The following is an 18,622-nucleotide window of genomic DNA, read 5'->3' on the forward strand; positions in this document are numbered from 1 at the left end:
CGTCAGGGGGTGGTCCTGACAGGAAGAACCGCAGTGGAGACGAGACATCGGGTGTGGGACACCGTATTTGACACGATGCCTGATCAGTAAAATTGCTGTTGGTTTACGGGCCTAAGGCGGCCACAGTGACGGACCTGTCAGGAGCGTCAAACAGTGAAGAAGGGATGTACGTGTATGTATGTCCCTAGTGTAACGTACAGTGTGTGAAGCAGCCGTGGAAACGGTGGGCCGTGAGGTGAAGAGAAGTGCAGTGTACTGCAGAGGCCGTCAGGCGGACGGCGAGTGGAATAAACTTGGACCTGTTGCACCCAGAACCTGCCTCTATCTTGTCTCTGTTTTGTCTCTGCGCGGTGTATCGAGGGACCACCTCCCAGTCTGACCCACGACCCTACACACAGGCTACACCTATCATATACCAATTCCTGGAAGAGCCTATCCTTAACCAATAATTTTAGATCAGTAGGTGTCATTGTGATTATTATATTGTCAGATGTTAAACAGAGCCTGTCACAAGTTTTTAGTGTCTGAACAAATACCAGCACCTTTAACAGCTCCAATACTGCATTCCATAAAGTTGTCTATTGCGCTTCCTGACTCATCCTGTTTACTCCCAAAGTACCTTTTGAATTTTGCTCATGCTGTATATAAATTGTAAGGTCTGGTCCGATGTGAGTCATTGTGAAGGTGGCTGTGCCTCTTCTATGCTCCTAATGGCTGTCTCCTAGCTTTGATTAATGTGGATGATGCTTTCTGCATCATCCACAAAGTCCATTTAAATCATGTGCCCGCCAGTAGTGTCATTGGCTCATGCAGGCACATTCAGCTGTGCCCTACTTGTTCCGATACATATCAGCTGGAATGATGTGTCTAATTGCATGTGCAGTTATGATTTTTTCTCTGCCCTCAGAAGGGCCTGTGTGAGCTGGTGATGCTATTGCACAGGTGAAAGATTTAAAAGTTCCTTTTAAATTGTTTTAACAAGTGACTTATTTATTGCTAGAATGAGGACTACACTTACTTTGTAGTTCATATCCATTAGTCTTTGTACTTTTTTATGACAAAATTGCAAATCGTCATATTCGCTCAAGTGGCATCAATAATCCCATTCGGCATTGCATTTTTGTTGTGAATTCTTGTAGTGAAGCCTCATCCTCCTTCTATGCCTGAAGCATCACTAATATGATCAGCAATCACTGTCATACCTGCCCCTGTGACACCTTACACCTTTACTGCGGTACTTAGTCCATAGAAGGGGCTATGTTGGTTGCACTGAAGGAGTTGCAGTGCTATCTTTCTGCTGTTCATTGTTGCTACTGAGGATCAGATTTTAATTGTTGCACAACTTTTATTTCTTTCAATGACCATATAAAAGCATTGGAAATTATTTAAACTTAAAATTTTAAATTAATTTATTGTTAACCGTCTTGAGTTATATATTAACAGTATCTTTGTAATGATATACATTTTTCCATTTCTAATTTATTATTTAGGTGCATCATCTGTTATTTAGTGTTATGATATAGTGTTTTGATATAAAAGGACAGTGTTATTTGGCAAAATTCAAGTATTGATTTTTGTCCCAGCATCATTTAACTGTAAAAGGAAGATATTGTGATATATGAGTAGCATGTGATTTGTGATCATGAACGTAAATGAGACAGCTATGGCTTTTAACTAGCATTTAAAGCACCAACCTCTAATGAACCATTTATACGACTTACCATCATGATGAATTTTTTAGTAATCGATGAATGTGGACTATGGGTGATATTAAGTATATTGAGATAAATGGAGAATTAGTTTCTTCATAGGGATCATTAACTGATCGCTAACAGAGTTAATAATATTTAAAGGAATTTTAAAGAAATGTTGGCTTTCCGAATGATAAAATTATCGTGATTTTAATGGCTTTTTCTTCGGTCATCTGGACTGCTGGGACACACTGTAGCATGTCTTCTGATGTAGATTTATGAGACCAGTGGTGTAAATGAGCTATTGAAACAGAGTATGAGCACCAAATCAGTTTTCACGGTAATTACAGCGGGAGACTTTTATTGCATTTCTTCAGACGATTCAGACTTCATGATATTGATTCTCATAAAAAACACAAGTTCACAAAATAAAATAAAGAAATAAACCTGCAAATATTTCATTTTAAAAACCTCACATCTTACATGCTTTAAATGACTAATGATTTTTACATCCAATAATTACGGTAAAGTAACACGGGCGCTACCTATCCAAAAAACTCAGATGCAGCTGGTGAAGAGACAGGACTGTGTCGGCTCCTGTTATAAAGTCTGAGCAAAACGTATATTTGTGTGATTCACCACGCTATGCTGAGCAGATGTATACAAAAAAAAAAAAAGAAATAGTACTTAACAGCAGTTATACATACTTACTTAAAAATGAAGTTGATGTAGAATATTCTGTGTAAGTTGAGATGTCTACGTGGTAAGTAGTTCACAGGTTATCTGATGGTAGAGATCTCGTTTTTATAGCTGCTGATGCTATTGGAACAATGATATATTAAGGTACCAATAAAACATACAAAAGGTCACACCACTCCTTGCATGTCCACCATACTCACTGGTTGTATCTTAACGTTTATATTCTCTTCGGAGTGTTCCCTTTATGGTGGATCAATTGATACAATACTAAATATGAAGAGAATTTCAATTACTAACAGTGACCACAACCTTGATATTCAGTCCCAGTTCCTGGGGTACATATGCACTTACTTGTGCTAGATTTGTTACGCTACCCAGGTGTAAATCCTGATAGACTCTCTATAATGGTCTTTGTTGGCTTTATTTAGAGCCAGTGTAGGGACGATATCCACTGTTGAAATAAATGACAAAGTGCTGGGTAAGGAGGGATCCACTAAACCCACAAATAGTGCTAGCGTTCCAGTAGCCAGTTAGTCCTGGTAGGACTTCTATGCACTTACTTCTGGTAATTGCTCTGTCACAGTCTGGCTGAGGCAGCAGCTGCTGATAGAGTGATAAGCGATGCAGTGTAAGGAGGGATCCACTAGACACCCTAATTATGCTAGCGTTCCAATAATCAGTTAGTCCTAATAGGACTTCTATGCACTTACTTCTGGTGATTGCTCTGGCGCAATCTGGCTGAGACAGCGGCTCTGGCTGAGGCAGCGGCTGCTGATGGAGCGATAAGCTATGCAGCGTGTAGTAGGGGAGCGGGTAGACGCCAGCACTTCGTGTACTCCGGCCGGAAGTATTGACGAGGACGCGGCGAGAGTGGGGGGGGCGGAGCTACTGTGACGTCACAGGCAGGGAGGAGGACGGGTGCACGAGAGGCACAAACCAACCAGAGCCGCTGTCTCAGCCAGATTGCGCCAGAGCAATCACCAGAAGTAAGTGCATAGAAGTCCTATTAGCACTTTGTCATTTTTTTCAACAGTGGATATCGTCCCTGCACCGGCTCTAAATACAGCCAACAAAGACCATTATAGAGAGTCTATCAGGATTTACACCTGGGTAGCATAACAAATCTAGCACAAGTAAGTGCATATGTACCCCAGGAACTGGGACTGAATATCAAGGTTGTGGTCACTGTTAGTAATTGAAATTCTCTTCATATTTAGTATTGTATCAATTGATCCACCATAAAGGGAACACTCTGAAGAGAATATAAACATTAAGATACAACCAGTGAGTATGGTGGACATGCAAGGAGTGGTGTGACCTTTTGTATGTTTTATTGGTACCTTAATATATCATTGTTCCAATAGCATCAGCAGCTATAAAAACTAGATCTCTACCATCAGATAACCTGCGAACTACTTACCACGTAGACATCTCAACTTACACAGAATATTCTACATCAACTTCATTTTTAAGTAAGTATGTATAACTGCTGTTAAGTACTATTTCTTTTTTTTTTTTTGTATACATCTGCTCAGCATAGCGCGGTGAATCACACAAATATACGTTTCGCTCAGATTTTTACATACAGTCGACTGTGGAAAAGTTAAACAGACTATTTTTTCTAGACTCAAAAAATACTGTAAATTAAAAAAAAATGCTAATAGATGAAGTTGTGTACATAACTCTCATCTCAGTTCATCAATACTGGAATTTTGCACACCATCCTTGATAAAGTATGTGCTGGAGAAAGATGCTCCTAATTAAAGGAAATCTGTCATGAGGTTTTTGCTACCTCATTTGAGAGCACCATGATGTAGGCAATGAGACCCTGAATCCAGCAATGTATCACTTAGTTTACTGGGTGCTAAGTACTGGTGCAATCCATGTTCTTATATTTAGCAGAGCTGAAAAAGCTGCTCACACCAGGCTTTGTATTTACATTGTCTAATGACTGTGAGCTGCCTATCACAGGAGGGGGCAGAGTTGGACCAGTGCTCACTAGGCCAGATAGTCCCAGCAATGATAATGTCCTAGTGATAAAACTTTAATTGTAAGTAAACAATACCACACAGATAAGTGACACATAATTGAAGTATGTGTTTTAACCAATACTTCATGCTGTCCTTAATTAATCTGACACATTTTTAGCTGCCTTGGAAAATAGCAACAAATATACTCCATTCTTTAAGGGTCCCGTTACACTAAACGATGCACCAGCGATCCCGACAACAATACAACTTTGTCAGGATCGCTAGTGCCTCACTACATGATCACTGGTGATTAGAGTTGAGCAAAACAGGTTGGTCAGATTCAAAAATTGCCGACTTTCACCAAAGTCAGTTTTCGCCGCGCAAAACCCAACCATAGCGTGAGGTCGGCCATGCGCTTGGTGACCCGAGCGCCAAAGTCGGATTTCATAGAATGCTTGTACGTGACTATTTTTTCAGCCAATGAGCAAGGTTGTACACTGTGAGCAATGAGATGACATGTGCAGCGTCCGGGGAGAGAGAGAGAGATTTTTTGCGCACTTTAAAAAAGCGGTCCGGCATGTAGGTGTGTTTACTGTCCTCCACTCCCTGCCAACTTTGCTTCCCCATAGACTTGCATTGGGTTTCATGTTTCAGTCGGACCTTCGACTTTTCACGATAGTCGGCCGATTTCATTTGACTCGACTTTTGAGAAAGTCAGGTTTCATGAAACCCGACTCGACCCTAAAAAAGGCAAAGTCGCTCATCTCTACTGGTGATCTGTCAAACAAGCAGATATCACCAGACGAGCGAGGATGCTGGTATCCATGGTAAATATTGGGTAACTAAGTGCGCGCATCACTTAGTTACCCGCTGTGTACCTTGGATACCAGCTCCAAGTGCCAGCACGCAGGTATACAAGGTAAATATCGGGTAACTAAGAGCGTGCGTGGCTTAGTTACCCACTGTGCACCTTGGATACCTGCGTGCTCATGCTGGGAGCTGGTATACAAGGTACACAGTGGGTAACTAAGTGACGAAGTGACGTGCGCGCTTAGTTACCTGATATTTACCTTGGATACCAGCTCCCAGCATCTGCTTACAGCGCTGGGAGCTCACTGATCGTTAGTCTCCCGCTGCCACACATGATGTGTGCTGGCCAGCAGGAGACCAACGATCAAAAAATGGCCCAGGACTCTCCTGCATGATCAGCGATACCAGGCGGGGGCTGGTCGCTGATGCATGTCACACACAGCGAGATCGCTGGCGAGATCGCTGATGCGTCACAAAATCAGCCATCTTGCTAGCGATCTCGCTGTGTGTGACGGGGCCTTAACTGTCTTTAAAAGTTGCCCAATGCCTACTTATGTAGAGTTAATTATGAAGAATTTGATGGCTGCACATGGACAAATATTCATCCCTTTAAGCTCTATTCACTTTTCAAAAAGCTGGAAGGACTGGTGTAAAAATGGCAAAAATAACTCTTTATTTAGACATTTCACAGTTTTACCTCAGAATTCTAGCAAAATTGTTTGATGAATCAGGACCTTACTGTTTCCTTTGCAAAAAATGTAAGCAAACCTCACAGATTGCAATTTCAATCCAGTGATTTATTATTGCTTCCTCGTAATCTTAGATATGAGTGCAAACGATCCTTTTGACTGGGCATGTAAAAAAATATATATGAAAATTATAGGAGCGCACTCAAGCACTCTTCAAATAAAATGATTTATTTTTTCATTAGTTGTAAATGCTATAACTTTTACATGACTTTTAAAATGGATGACTGAAAGCTGCTGATATGGGTTCCTATAATTTTTATACTGATTCTCCCCTTACCTTTCATCCCTCTTCCCCCCTCTTTTCAAGACTGCATCATGTATTGATGAGCATAGTTGTTCAAAAGTCTCTGAGCTATAAGATATTTGTATGTTCATTTTAAGACAGGAATTAAAGAAACTGTCCTAAGATTGTAAGGGACATCTTACTGATCTCTGTGAATCTGACACCTGTGACTACTGCTCTCAGTGTCAAGACCTGAGCTCTTCAGAGCTCCATCCGAATTAAGTGAAGGTGTAACCGTCATATGACATGACCATATAACAAACAATAAATCCTCATCAGTGAGGTCCCAGAATTTGGACCAAAGCGATGAGTAAATACATACAATAAAGTTTACAGTCTTGGGAAAAAACTTTAAGGGTGAGGAATCCTTTTTTCTGCCAAAGCCTTTTGCATATTTACACCATCTTTCAAGGGCCATACAAATTTGCTCACTACTCCACCCACAAACTATGTCCTGACTCTGCCACTGGTGTCAGGATGTAATCTTTCATTGCATGCACCTCAACACTCAGTAGTGAATACTCCGTGAACGTGCTCACAGAGCAGGAAGAATGGGACAGCAGCAATCAAAATGTAGCTGTCGGCCCAAGTACTGAGGTCCCCAGACATCTGGCTGTGGCCAGATAAAAGGTCTTTACAGCCCACGGGCCTGAGGTTCTCCACCCTTGCCTTATGGCATAAGTGCACATGACAACCAAAATGGTCAAGGATATGGCTGTTCATTTAGCCTCTTAATGACCATGCCAAACTTTTGAAATCTGACTAGTGTCACTTTATGTAGCAATAACTCTGCATCCCATTGATTTGCAGATGGCTTTTTTCATAACAATTATAATTTATGATAATTGTAAATATAGGTTGATATGTTTTGTATTTATAAAATTATCAGAAATTTGACAATTTTAAAAAATTAGCAATTTTCAGATTTAAATATCTTCAGACTTAGACTTGAATAATTATCCCTTTAATCAAGATAGTCACACCGCACAAAACAATAGTAAGTGACATTTCCTTCATTCCTGCTTTGCATTAGCACCATTTGTAAAATGTTTTATTTTGCTAAAAATTCAAATTGTTTAAAAACGGTAGCAAAAATTTTTCATTTTTTTCAATGAAATTTACAAAACTTGTTTTTTTAGGGACCATGTCAGTTTTGAAATGACTTTGGGGGTCGTATATATTGGAATCCCTCAAAAGTGAAACCATTTTAAAAACAGCACACCTCAACGCATTCAAAATTGCTTTTAGGTGGTTCATTAAACTTTCAAAAGCTCTTCAGGAATTAATGCAAATTGACATTAGAGGAATGAAAAAAAATATTTTTGCCATCTAAATGTTTCTAACTTCTGAATAGGCCACTATAGATGGAAGACTTTAAGGCCGTTATTTGACCATGAATTGCCATCAGGACCACACGATCAAGATCTCAGGATGTCGATGGGGTTAAAAAGGGAGCCTCCACACTCTGTTAACAATCTATGTGCTGCAATCACTTTTTACAGCAGTTTTTATGTGGTTAAATGTCCATGGTTGGTACCAACACTGATCGTGGCTGATGCAGCACGTTGTCAGATAAGGTGTACAGCTGATAGCTGATGGATTGTCAACCGTAAGAGGATACTATTCTCTTATATCTGAGACCAGTTTTAAGTTATATTGGTGATCATTAAGGGGAAGTTCTGATAACATTTAACTATGTTGTAAACTATTGCTTAGCTTATATAAGCCAGGTGTTGACATAATATAATTAGTATACCTGCAATGCTATGAATAACTACTGACAACATACTGTATCATGATATTATGCAGCACTAGAAAGAAAAAGATCATCACAGTTAGCTATATCTGTATATACAAGATTAACCAGTGTTAAACATGTTTTCATGGATATTCATCTGCAGTACCATATGACCTTGAATATACAAGCATATACGTGTGCCTAATCCATAATAAACAGGATATAGTAAACCCAGTTAATTATGTTTTTCCTACTTCAGATATTCAGATTGCAGACATATGAATAAAACTGTCATATTCCTTACAGTTCAGCCATGTACTATAGATCAGGGCACTTGAATTACACAGGATGCATGCCTGCAACATTTACAGCAAAGTCAATTAACTTCAGTGCATCTATGCAGACTGTATAATTGGACATATCTCCAGTTACATGGCTGACTTGGCAATCCTTCTAAGAGACTGTTTGCATAATTTACATTGACATATGTATCTATATATTTTCTGAAAGGTCATCTAGTAGTGAAAAATTTCTTGTCTTGAGTTCGAGGCTGACAAAATTTCCAGAGAGAAAAGATGGGGGCTATCAAATCAGGAACATTTCTAAATACCACTCTCTTGAAATAATGACACATATGACCTTGTTAAAGCATATCTCAAGGATTATGATGTTTAAGCAATATTGATAGGGAATTGCACAATAAGCAGTTGTATACACTTTATGATTTATATTATATTTAATCCAAGTCATAGACCATAGCTTTACTGTAAACAGAACAGTTACCCATCATTGTCATCCTAGCATCAAGATGCAGAACCCGTCACCCATGACAGTAGAAGATGATGACCACTTTTTTTTTTATATAGAGCCTGTAGATTTTAGAAAAATCTTAATTCTGATACAGCATAAGGGGATGCTTCCATTCTCTTGTAAAAAGGGTGTTTCACAGCACACCACCAACTGGTAACACCTAAGAAATTATGCTCCATAATTGTCATGTTAAAAATCAAGTTTTTTTATTGTTATTAGTAGAGTTGAGCGACTTTTGGTTTTTTAGGGTCGCGTTTCGTTTCGTGAAACCCGACTTTCCAAAAGTCGGGTCGAGCAAGATCGTCCGATTATAGGGAAAAGTCGGGGTCGTCCCGAAACACGAAACCCAATGTAAGTCAATGGGGAATAAAAGTCGGCAGTGAGAGGAGGACAGGAAACACACCTACAGTGCCCATTTGAATGCCAAAAGCATCAATTCTTCTTACTTAAGCTTGTCAACCTTAATTAACTTCATAATACAAGTTACGCACTGAAAAATGGGGGTTATTTGGCTAAATTTGTGGGGGGGGAGGGCTGGCTGCAGGTTTTCATGTGCCCTGGGCGAAAGAGCGCTCCTTTAACACATACCACAACTCATCATGCTCCGATACGGCAGAGAAATAGCGGTATAGTACAATGAAAAATACCTCACTTTTTACATCTCATGACGAGGCCCATCTATTTCTCCATACAGAATCATTGGTCCCATATAATGTTTGAAACAGTATATGATGAGCTCCACATAATGCTACAGTATATGTTGGTCCCCATGGATGAAGCTCCACTGTCTTATGGGCCCAAATAATGCTCCAAACATAATGGGCCCCATTTCTAATGCTCTAGTGTATAATGGGCCCTGTAAATGCTGCTCCAGTGTCTGATGTCCACCTTTGGAATGTTCCAGTGTATGGTGGGCCCCATCTATCATTCTCCAGAGTATAGTGCTCCCAAAAAATGGTTTCCCAACATTGAAAACAATCGAATAAGTCTCCTCGCTAGGGAATCCCTGTACTTGTCTGGATTCCTTGTCGTCCCCATCTTCCATCTCACTGCACAGTATTTCGACTTTGCAAGTGCTGTGATCCTGGGCAAGCAGGGGGGGCCCACTCGTTGGCGATGGCTCTGGCACAGGGCCCCTGATAGTACGGTGGTGTGTCTGATGGCGGGTGGGCCGAACCTGCACTTTCATCTGCAGCTTCCTCTTTGTCACCGTGTAAGGTGGAACTGTATATGGGAAGGGTAACCTGAGTTTCATCAGGGTCAGATTCAGGTCGTGTAGCGTGCGAGGGGAATGTAGTGGTCTGGGTCAATGTACCAGCAGATTCATCGAGCAGTGGCTGGGCATCAGTGCACTTGTGTCGCCCCCAGGAGTACGGTCGCCACAGTGGCATTACCTTCTTCCTAGGGAGTGTGATGTCATGCTTGGGAGCAACGAAGGATCTTTCTAGCAGGTTAACTGATTGGGCGGCGTTATTCCCACAAGTCATGACCCTCCAAACAGCGTTCATGAAGGCAAAGTGTTTGTTTTACGTGGGCAGTATGGTTGCAAAGCTGAACCTTAAAAGAATGTCCAGAAGGGCACCACCAGAAGTGGAGCCTACGGTTAAATTCGACTCCACCTGGGAAACCTCAACCATGCCAGCTACAGAACAGATGCACACATTGCAAGCTTAATTCCGTTAATGAACGAGACTCCGTCATGCCCCGCGGTCCGAGTCCGGCTTACTAGAGGGACACGTGAGGCTCTGGCACATGAGATTGGCCAATAACTGGTGTGTCATGCCCTTAAATGTCCGTGGCTGCATGTGCGCTACACTGAAAAGGCCAGCGTTTGTCGCTTACAGGTGCAGATAACCCGCTGAACAACGTTAGTGATGGGGATCACTGATTACAATTATTACCCGCAAACAATGATTTCCCAGTAAGTGCAGGTCAACCGCAGTTCCGAAATTAGGCCTAACCGTCATTCCTGAAAAAATGAAAAACTTACGTGTGCAAACCACAGGTGCTGTAGCTTGCTTAACAGCTCGCCAGCCGTTCTCACGCCCAGTATGGATTACACGTGATTGCACAAAGGTGAGAAAGGGTACCGTATCCCCAGATAACATGTATGGATAGCGTACACATTCAAAATATATGTCTCAGGAGGCAGGCTCAGACGGTGTTAAGCCCAGTATGGATTGCACGTGATTGCACAAAGGTTAGAAAGGGTACCGTATCCCCGGATAACATGTATGGATAGCGTACACATTCAAAATATATGTCTCAGGAGGCAGGCTCAGACGGTGTTAGGCCCAGTATGGATTGCACGTGATTGCACAAAGGTTAGAAAGGGTACCGTATCCCCAGATAACATGTATGGATAGCGTACACATTCAAAATATATGTCTCAGGAGGCAGGCTCAGACGGTGTTAGGCCCAGTATGGATTGCACGTAATTGCACAAAGGTTAGAAAGGGTACCGTATCCCTGGATAACATGTATGGATAGCGTACACATTCAAAATATATGTCTCAGGAGGCAGGCTCAGACGGTGTTAGGCCCAGTATGGATTGCACGCGATTGCACAAAGGTTAGAAAGGGTACCGTTTCCCCGGATAACATGTATGGATAGCGTACACATTCAAAATATATGTCTCAGGAGGCAGGCTCAGACGGTGTTAGGCCCAGTATGGATTGCACGTGATTGCACAAAGGTTAGAAAGGGTACCGTTTCCCCGGATAACATGTATGGATAGCGTACACATTCAAAATATATGTCTCAGGAGGCAGGCTCAGACGGTGTTAGGCCCAGTATGGATTGCACGTGATTGCACAAAGGTTAGAAAGGGTACCGTTTCCCCGGATAACATGTATGGATAGCGTACACATTCAAAATATATGTCTCAGGAGGCAGGCTCAGACGGTGTTAGGCCCAGTATGGATTGCACGTGATTGCACAAAGGTTAGAAAGGGTACCGTTTCACCGGATAACATGTATGGATAGCGTACACATTCAAAATATATGTCTCAGGAGGCAGGCTCAGACGGTGTTAGGCCCAGTATGGATTGCACGTGATTGCACAAAGGTTAGAAAGGGTACCGTTTCCCCGGATAACATGTATGGATAGCGTACACATTCAAAATATATGTCTCAGGAGGCAGGCTCAGACGGTGTTAGGCCCAGTATGGATTGCACGTGATTGCACAAAGGTTAGAAAGGGTACCGTTTCCCCGGATAACATGTATGGATAGCGTACACATTCAAAATATATGTCTCAGGAGGCAGGCTCAGACGGTGTTAGGCCCAGTATGGATTGCACGTGATTGCACAAAGGTTAGAAAGGGTACCGTTTCCCCGGATAACATGTATGGATAGCGTACACATTCAAAATATATGTCTCAGGAGGCAGGCTCAGACGGTGTTAGGCCCAGTATGGATTGCACGTGATTGCACAAAGGTTAGAAAGGGTACCGTATCCCCGGATAACATGTATGGATAGCGTACACATTCAAAATATATGTCTCAGGAGGCAGGCTCAGACGGTGTTAGGCCCAGTATGGATTGCACGTGATTGCACAAAGGTTAGAAAGGGTACCGTATCCCCAGATAACATGTATGGATAGCGTACACATTCAAAATATATGTCTCAGGAGGCAGGCTCAGACGGTGTTAGGCCCAGTATGGATTGCACGTGATTGCACAAAGGTTAGAAAGGGTACCGTATCCCCGGATAACATGTATGGATAGCGTACACATTCAAAATATATGTCTCAGGAGGCAGGCTCAGACGGTGTTAGGCCCAGTATGGATTGCATGTGATTGCACAAAGGTTAGAAAGGGTGCCGTATCCCCAGATAACATGTATGGATAGCATACACATTCAAAATATATGTCTCAGGAGGCAGGCTCAGACGGTGTTAGGCCCAGTATGGATTGCACGTGTTTGCACAAAGGTTAGAAAGGGTACTGTATCCCCGGATAACATGTATGGATAGCGTACACATTCAAAATATATGTCTCAGGAGGAAGGCTCAGACGGTGTTAGGCCCAGTATGGATTGCACGTGATTGCAAAAAGGTTAGAAAGGGTACCGTTTCCCCGGATAACATGTATGGATAGCGTACACATTCAAAATATATGTCTATACATCAGGAGGCAGGCTCAGACGGTGTCAGGCACAGTATGGATTGGACGGCCCAGACTACACAGCGGAGGAACAGGGAGAGGTAAAGATTGCAAATGCTGGGGCCCTGCCCAAGCAAGGGGGGCCCACTCGTGGGCGTCGGTACTGGCACTGGGCCCCTCATAGTACGGCGGTGTGTCTGACGGCGGGTGTGCACCACCACCGTCAGAGACACTTGATTGCACTATGAAGGACCCTGTACCAGTGCCCGCGCCCAAGAGTCGGCCTACCCACCTGTCCAGGGCAACGGCACTCGCACGGTGTCGTGCGCTAGGTGGTGACCCCGGCCATGGGGGGGGGTGGCAGCACAGTTAGGGAGTTTTAGAAAGTGGCATATGTTGATGTTGGACATTCAGCTGATGCAAAAGGTGAAATAGGTCAAGTCCCAGGAAGAGGTGGACCAAAGCAAGCCATTTTTCTGTCACCCTATGTGTCATCAGAGGAAGGTGGGACAAAATCCTTGGAAACCCATACGTGGTTCATTTTAATGAAGGTTAGATCATCCACATTTTGGGTTGACAGATGGGTCCTTTTTTCTGTCAGGATTGATCCAGCTGCACTGAAGACTCTTTCCGATAGCACACTTGCAGCTGGGCAAGCGAGCTCCTGTAAGGCATATTGGGCCAATTCAGGCCAGGTGTCCAGTTTAGCGGCCCAATAGTCAAAGGGAAATGACCTGTGTGGGAGAACATCGATATGGGAGGAAAAGTAGTTTGTAACCATAGTTGACAACTGCTGTCTCCTGTCACTTTCCATCGATGCAGTATTACCAGTTGTGTGAGCGGTACTTGAAAAATCAGTCCACAACATTGTCATGAAACCCCTGTCTCCAACGCCACTTCTGCTGTGTGCACCACGAACACCTCTGCCAAGCTGCCCCCGGCCCGTACGGCTCGTGTGAGAACCATCACCGCTACTGTGTGCTGGGAATGCCTCAAGCAACCGATTTACCAGAGTTGCTTGTTTATTAGCCAATATTAGGTCAAGGTTCTCCTGTGGCATGATGTTTTGTAATTTGCCTTTATAGCGTGGATCCAGGATGCTGGCCAACCAGTAGTCGTCATCGTTCATCATTTTGGCAATGCGGGGGTCCCTTTTTAGGATCTGCAAGGCATAATCTGACATGTGGGCCAATGTTCCCAGTGTCAATGATGCACTGCGAGTGCTGGTTGGAGGAGCACTTTCTGGCAAATCCACATACCTCCAGTCACGCACAAACCCTGTACCAGACCTTGGCACGCCAACATTTTCACTTGCCCCACGAGATGCATCCTCCTCCCCTAAGTAATCATCCCCATCATCCTCCTCCTCCTCCTCTTCTTCCTCCACCTCATCCAGGAGAGGTCCCTGAGCAGACAATGGCTGAATGTCATCAAGGATTCCCTCCTCCTCTTCCTCCTCATCAACATTGGCTGCAGACACCTGCTCCTTAAGGTGCGTCAAAGTTTGCATGAGCAGACGCATAAGTGGGATGCTCATGCTTAGGATGGCGTCGTCTGCGCTTACCAGCCGTGTGCATTCCTCAAAACACTGAAGGACTTTACAGAGGTCTTTCAGCTTCGACAACTGCACACCTGTCAACTCCATGTCTGCTCTCAAAGTGCCTGGCCGTGTATCCTCCCACAAATGCATTATGGCCTGCCTCTGCTCGCACAGCCGCTCCACCATGTGCAGGGTGGAGTTCCACCTTGTTGCAATGTCGATAATGAGGCGGTGGTTGGGAAGGTGGAGCAATCGCTGCAGCTTCTGCATACGAACGGAGTGTACAGGCGACCGGCGGATGTGCGCGCACAGTCTTCGCACCTTCTGGAGCAGGGCTGTTAACTCCGGATAATTTTTGAGGAAGCACTGCACCACCAGGTTCAAGGTGTGAGCCAAGCAAGGTATATGGCTGAGTTTTGAAAGGGCTATGGCTGCCACAAAATTACGGCCGTTATCACTAACTACCTTGCCTGCCTCAAGATGTACACTGCCCAGCCATGACTCAGTTTGTCGCTTCAAGTACTCGGCCAGCACCTCGGCGGTGTGTCTGTTGCCCAAACACATCATCTGCAACACAGCCTGCTGACGCTTTCCACTAGCTGCTCGATAGGGGGACACATCGTGTGCAACAGTGGCAGCTGCAGATGGAGTGCTCGTACGACTGCGCTCTGTGGACGAGCTTTCGCTTCTGGAGGAGGAGGAGGAGGGTCGAATGCCTACAGCCAACTGTTTCCTATACCGTGGGCTAGGCAGCACTGTCCCACCACCGCTGTCCCCTGTGGACCCTGCATCCACCACATTAACCCAGTGCGCAGTGATGGACACGTAACGGCCCTGGCCATGCCGACTGGACCATGCATCAGTTGTGAGGTGCACCTTTCCGCTCACTGACTGCTTGAGTGCATGGACAATGCGGTCTTTCACATGATGGTGGAGGGCTGGGATGGCTTTGCGAGAGAAGAAGTGGCGACTGGGTAGGTCATAGCGTGGTACTGCATAGGCCATGAGTTCGCGGAAAGCTGTGCTTTCCACCAACCGAAAGGGCATCATCTCAAACGAGATTAGTTTGGCAATGTGGGCGTTCAAACCCAGTGTACGCGGATGAGAGACTGAGTACTTTCTTGACCTACTCATAGTGTCTGGGAGGGTGAGCTGGACTTGAGAGCTGCATATGGTGGAAGTAGCGGTGGACAGGGCGGACTGAGAGACGGTTGATGATGGTGATGGAGTTGGTGTTCTTTCTGATGGCCTAGAATCAGTCTTTCGTTGATATAACAGTGGGATTCCCTGACTGCTGTGGCCTTGCAACGACACCTCATCATTTGCTGCTGTGCTAACCGGTGGGCTTACAGTGGGGGAAACAATGTAGCGTTGCTGACTACCTTCGTTGTGATCAGTTGCACATGTGGCACTTGAGGTTTGGTGTTGTGTCCACGCTTGCAAGTGCATGCTGGTTAAATGTCTAAGCATGCAACTGGTATTCAAATTTTTCAGATTTTTCCCTCGGCTAAAGGTCTTTGCGCACTTCTTACAGATGACCTAGGCCTGATCATGAGGATTTTGTTCAAAAAAGTGCCACACTGCACTCTTCCTACTTTGGCAGACATTTTGCGGCCTAGCACGCTGTGATCTTTTGACCCTCTGGACAAGCTGTCCAGCAACTCTTTTGATGTTTGGAACCTGTCTTTGGAGTTCTCTGGGCCTGCCAGATAACAGCTGTTGCGATGTCGATGTCTGCTGTGGATGCTCCTCATCTGAGCTATTGGAGGCAGCACCCTCTTCCTCCAATGGATGCCAATCTAGGTCAACAACTGGGTCATCCATCACCTCCTCTTCTATGTCATGTGCACCTTCCTCTGTGTCACCGTGTATGGTGGTATAGTGTGCGGGAAGGGGCACCTGAGTCTCATCAGGGTCAGAATCTGGTTCTGTACACTGCGAGGACAATGTAGTGCTCTGAGTGAATGTACCAGCTGAATCATCCATCAGCGGCTGTGCATCAGTGCACTCCATGTCAGATTCATCTTGGCCTGGGTAATTCACCATTTGACTTGATAATCCAGGCATGGTATGTGAAAACAGCTCCATGAAGTAATCAGTAGTATGGCCTGCGTCATCCTTCAATCTTGGTTGGGGTGAAGGACACAAGGAAAGGTGTGGTTCATGAACATGAGCCTCCAATGACGACTCAGTGCTTTTACTTTTTACAACTTCAGAAGAGGAGGCGATAGAGCTGGAGGCTGAGTCAGCAATGTAAGACAAAACTTTTTCCTGATGCTCTGGCTTTAAAAGCGGTTTGCCAACTCCTAGAAAACTAAGCGTTCGAGGCCTTATGTAGCCAGACGATGACGCAGGCTCAACACCTCCTGCATTCGGTCCTATTTTGCTCTTGCCACTACCATCAGATCCACCACCAACACCATCATTGCCAGCTGCCAACCCCCGCCCAATTCCACGGCCTCTTCCACCAGCCTTCCTCATTTTTGGTAGAAATGTAGACAAAATCCAACAAACTATATAGTAATGTAAAACAAGGTACAAGGTGTCTATAGGACAGGGGAGATTTTGAATTTCTGCAGACACTTGTGGACACTGGACACTTTTGGATTGTGTGAGGCACACTGATATCTGAGCGCTATGTGACAGGCTCGATGGCACAGCTGTGACCAAAGTGACTAGAGGATAAGGGAGATTTTGAATTTCTGCACACACTTGTGGACACTGGACACTTTTGGATTGTGTGAGGCTCAATGAATATCTGAGCGCTATGTGACAGGCTCGATGGCACAGCTGTGACCAAAGTGACTAGAGGATAAGGGAGATTTTGAATCTCTGCACACACTTTTGGACACTGGACACTTTTGGATTGTGTGAGGCCCAATGAATATCTGAGCGCTATGTGACAGGCTCGATGGCACAGCTGTGACCAAAGTGACTAGAGGATAAGGGAGATTTTGAATCTCTGCACACACTTTTGGACACTGGACACTTTTGGATTGTGTGAGGCCCAATGAATATCTGAGCGCTATGTGACAGGCTCGATGGCACAGCTGTGACCAAAGTGACTAGAGGATAAGGGAGATTTTGAATCTCTGCACACACTTTTGGACACTGGACACTTTTGGATTGTGTGAGGCCCAATGAATATCTGAGCGCTATGTGACAGGCTCGATGGCACAGCTGTGACCAAAGTGACTAGAGGATAAGGGAGATTTTGAATCTCTGCACACACTTTTGGACACTGGACACTTTTGGATTGTGTGAGGCCCAATGAATATCTGAGCGCTATGTGACAGGCTCGATGGCACAGCTGTGACCAAAGTGACTAGAGGATAAGGGAGATTTTGAATCTCTGCACACACTTTTGGACACTGGACACTTTTGGATTGTGTGAGGCCCAATGAATATCTGAGCGCTATGTGACAGGCTCGATGGCACAGCTGTGACCAAAGTGACTAGAGGATAAGGGAGATTGTATTGCTTTTAAAAAAGCAGTTTGCAGAGCAGTGGGTAAACAGCAATGCCAGCCTGTCAGGAAGCCTTAAAAGGCAGCCCAACAACCAACACCACTGATACACCACAATATAGCCTCCCCTTGCACTGCACACACAGTGACTGGTGTGTTGTGCAGGCCAAATTGCTAGCAGCAGAAGCAGTTTTTCTTTCTTCTCAGCAGGACAAAAAAAAAAAATTGGGATTGCTTTTAAAAAAGCAGTTTGCGGAGCAGTGGGTAAACAGCAATGCAGGAATATCAGGAAGCCTTAGAAGGCAGCCCAACAACCAACACCACTGATACACCACTATATAGCCTCCCCTTGCACTGCACACACAGTGACTGGTGTGTTGTGCAGGCCAAATCGCTAGCAGCAGAAGCAGTTTTTTTGTCTTCTTCCCTGCCTAACGCTCTCACTACAGAATCAGCAGCAACCTCTCCCTATACTGAGATCACATGTCATCCCCTGAGGAAGAAGTTTGAGACTTCGAAACGCGTTGGGAAAATAAAAGTATACAAGTACACAATCTGGAAAGGAGTCGTTTTGTCTAGCAGCGCACGTTTAAATCCGAAAATTGTTTCTTTGATATCTGATGATCCTATACTGAGATCGGCAGAAGTAAGATGGCGGTCGGCGTGCACGCCCTTTTATACCCCCTGTGACGCCCACCAAAGCAAGCCAATCACTTGCATGCCCTTCTGAAAGATGGTGGTGACCCCTGCCTATGTCA

This window comes from Dendrobates tinctorius, unplaced genomic scaffold (genome assembly GCF_039654945.1).
Source record: "Dendrobates tinctorius isolate UK_male_01 unplaced genomic scaffold, ASM3965494v1 ptg000064l, whole genome shotgun sequence".
NCBI lineage: Eukaryota > Metazoa > Chordata > Amphibia > Anura > Dendrobatidae > Dendrobates > Dendrobates tinctorius.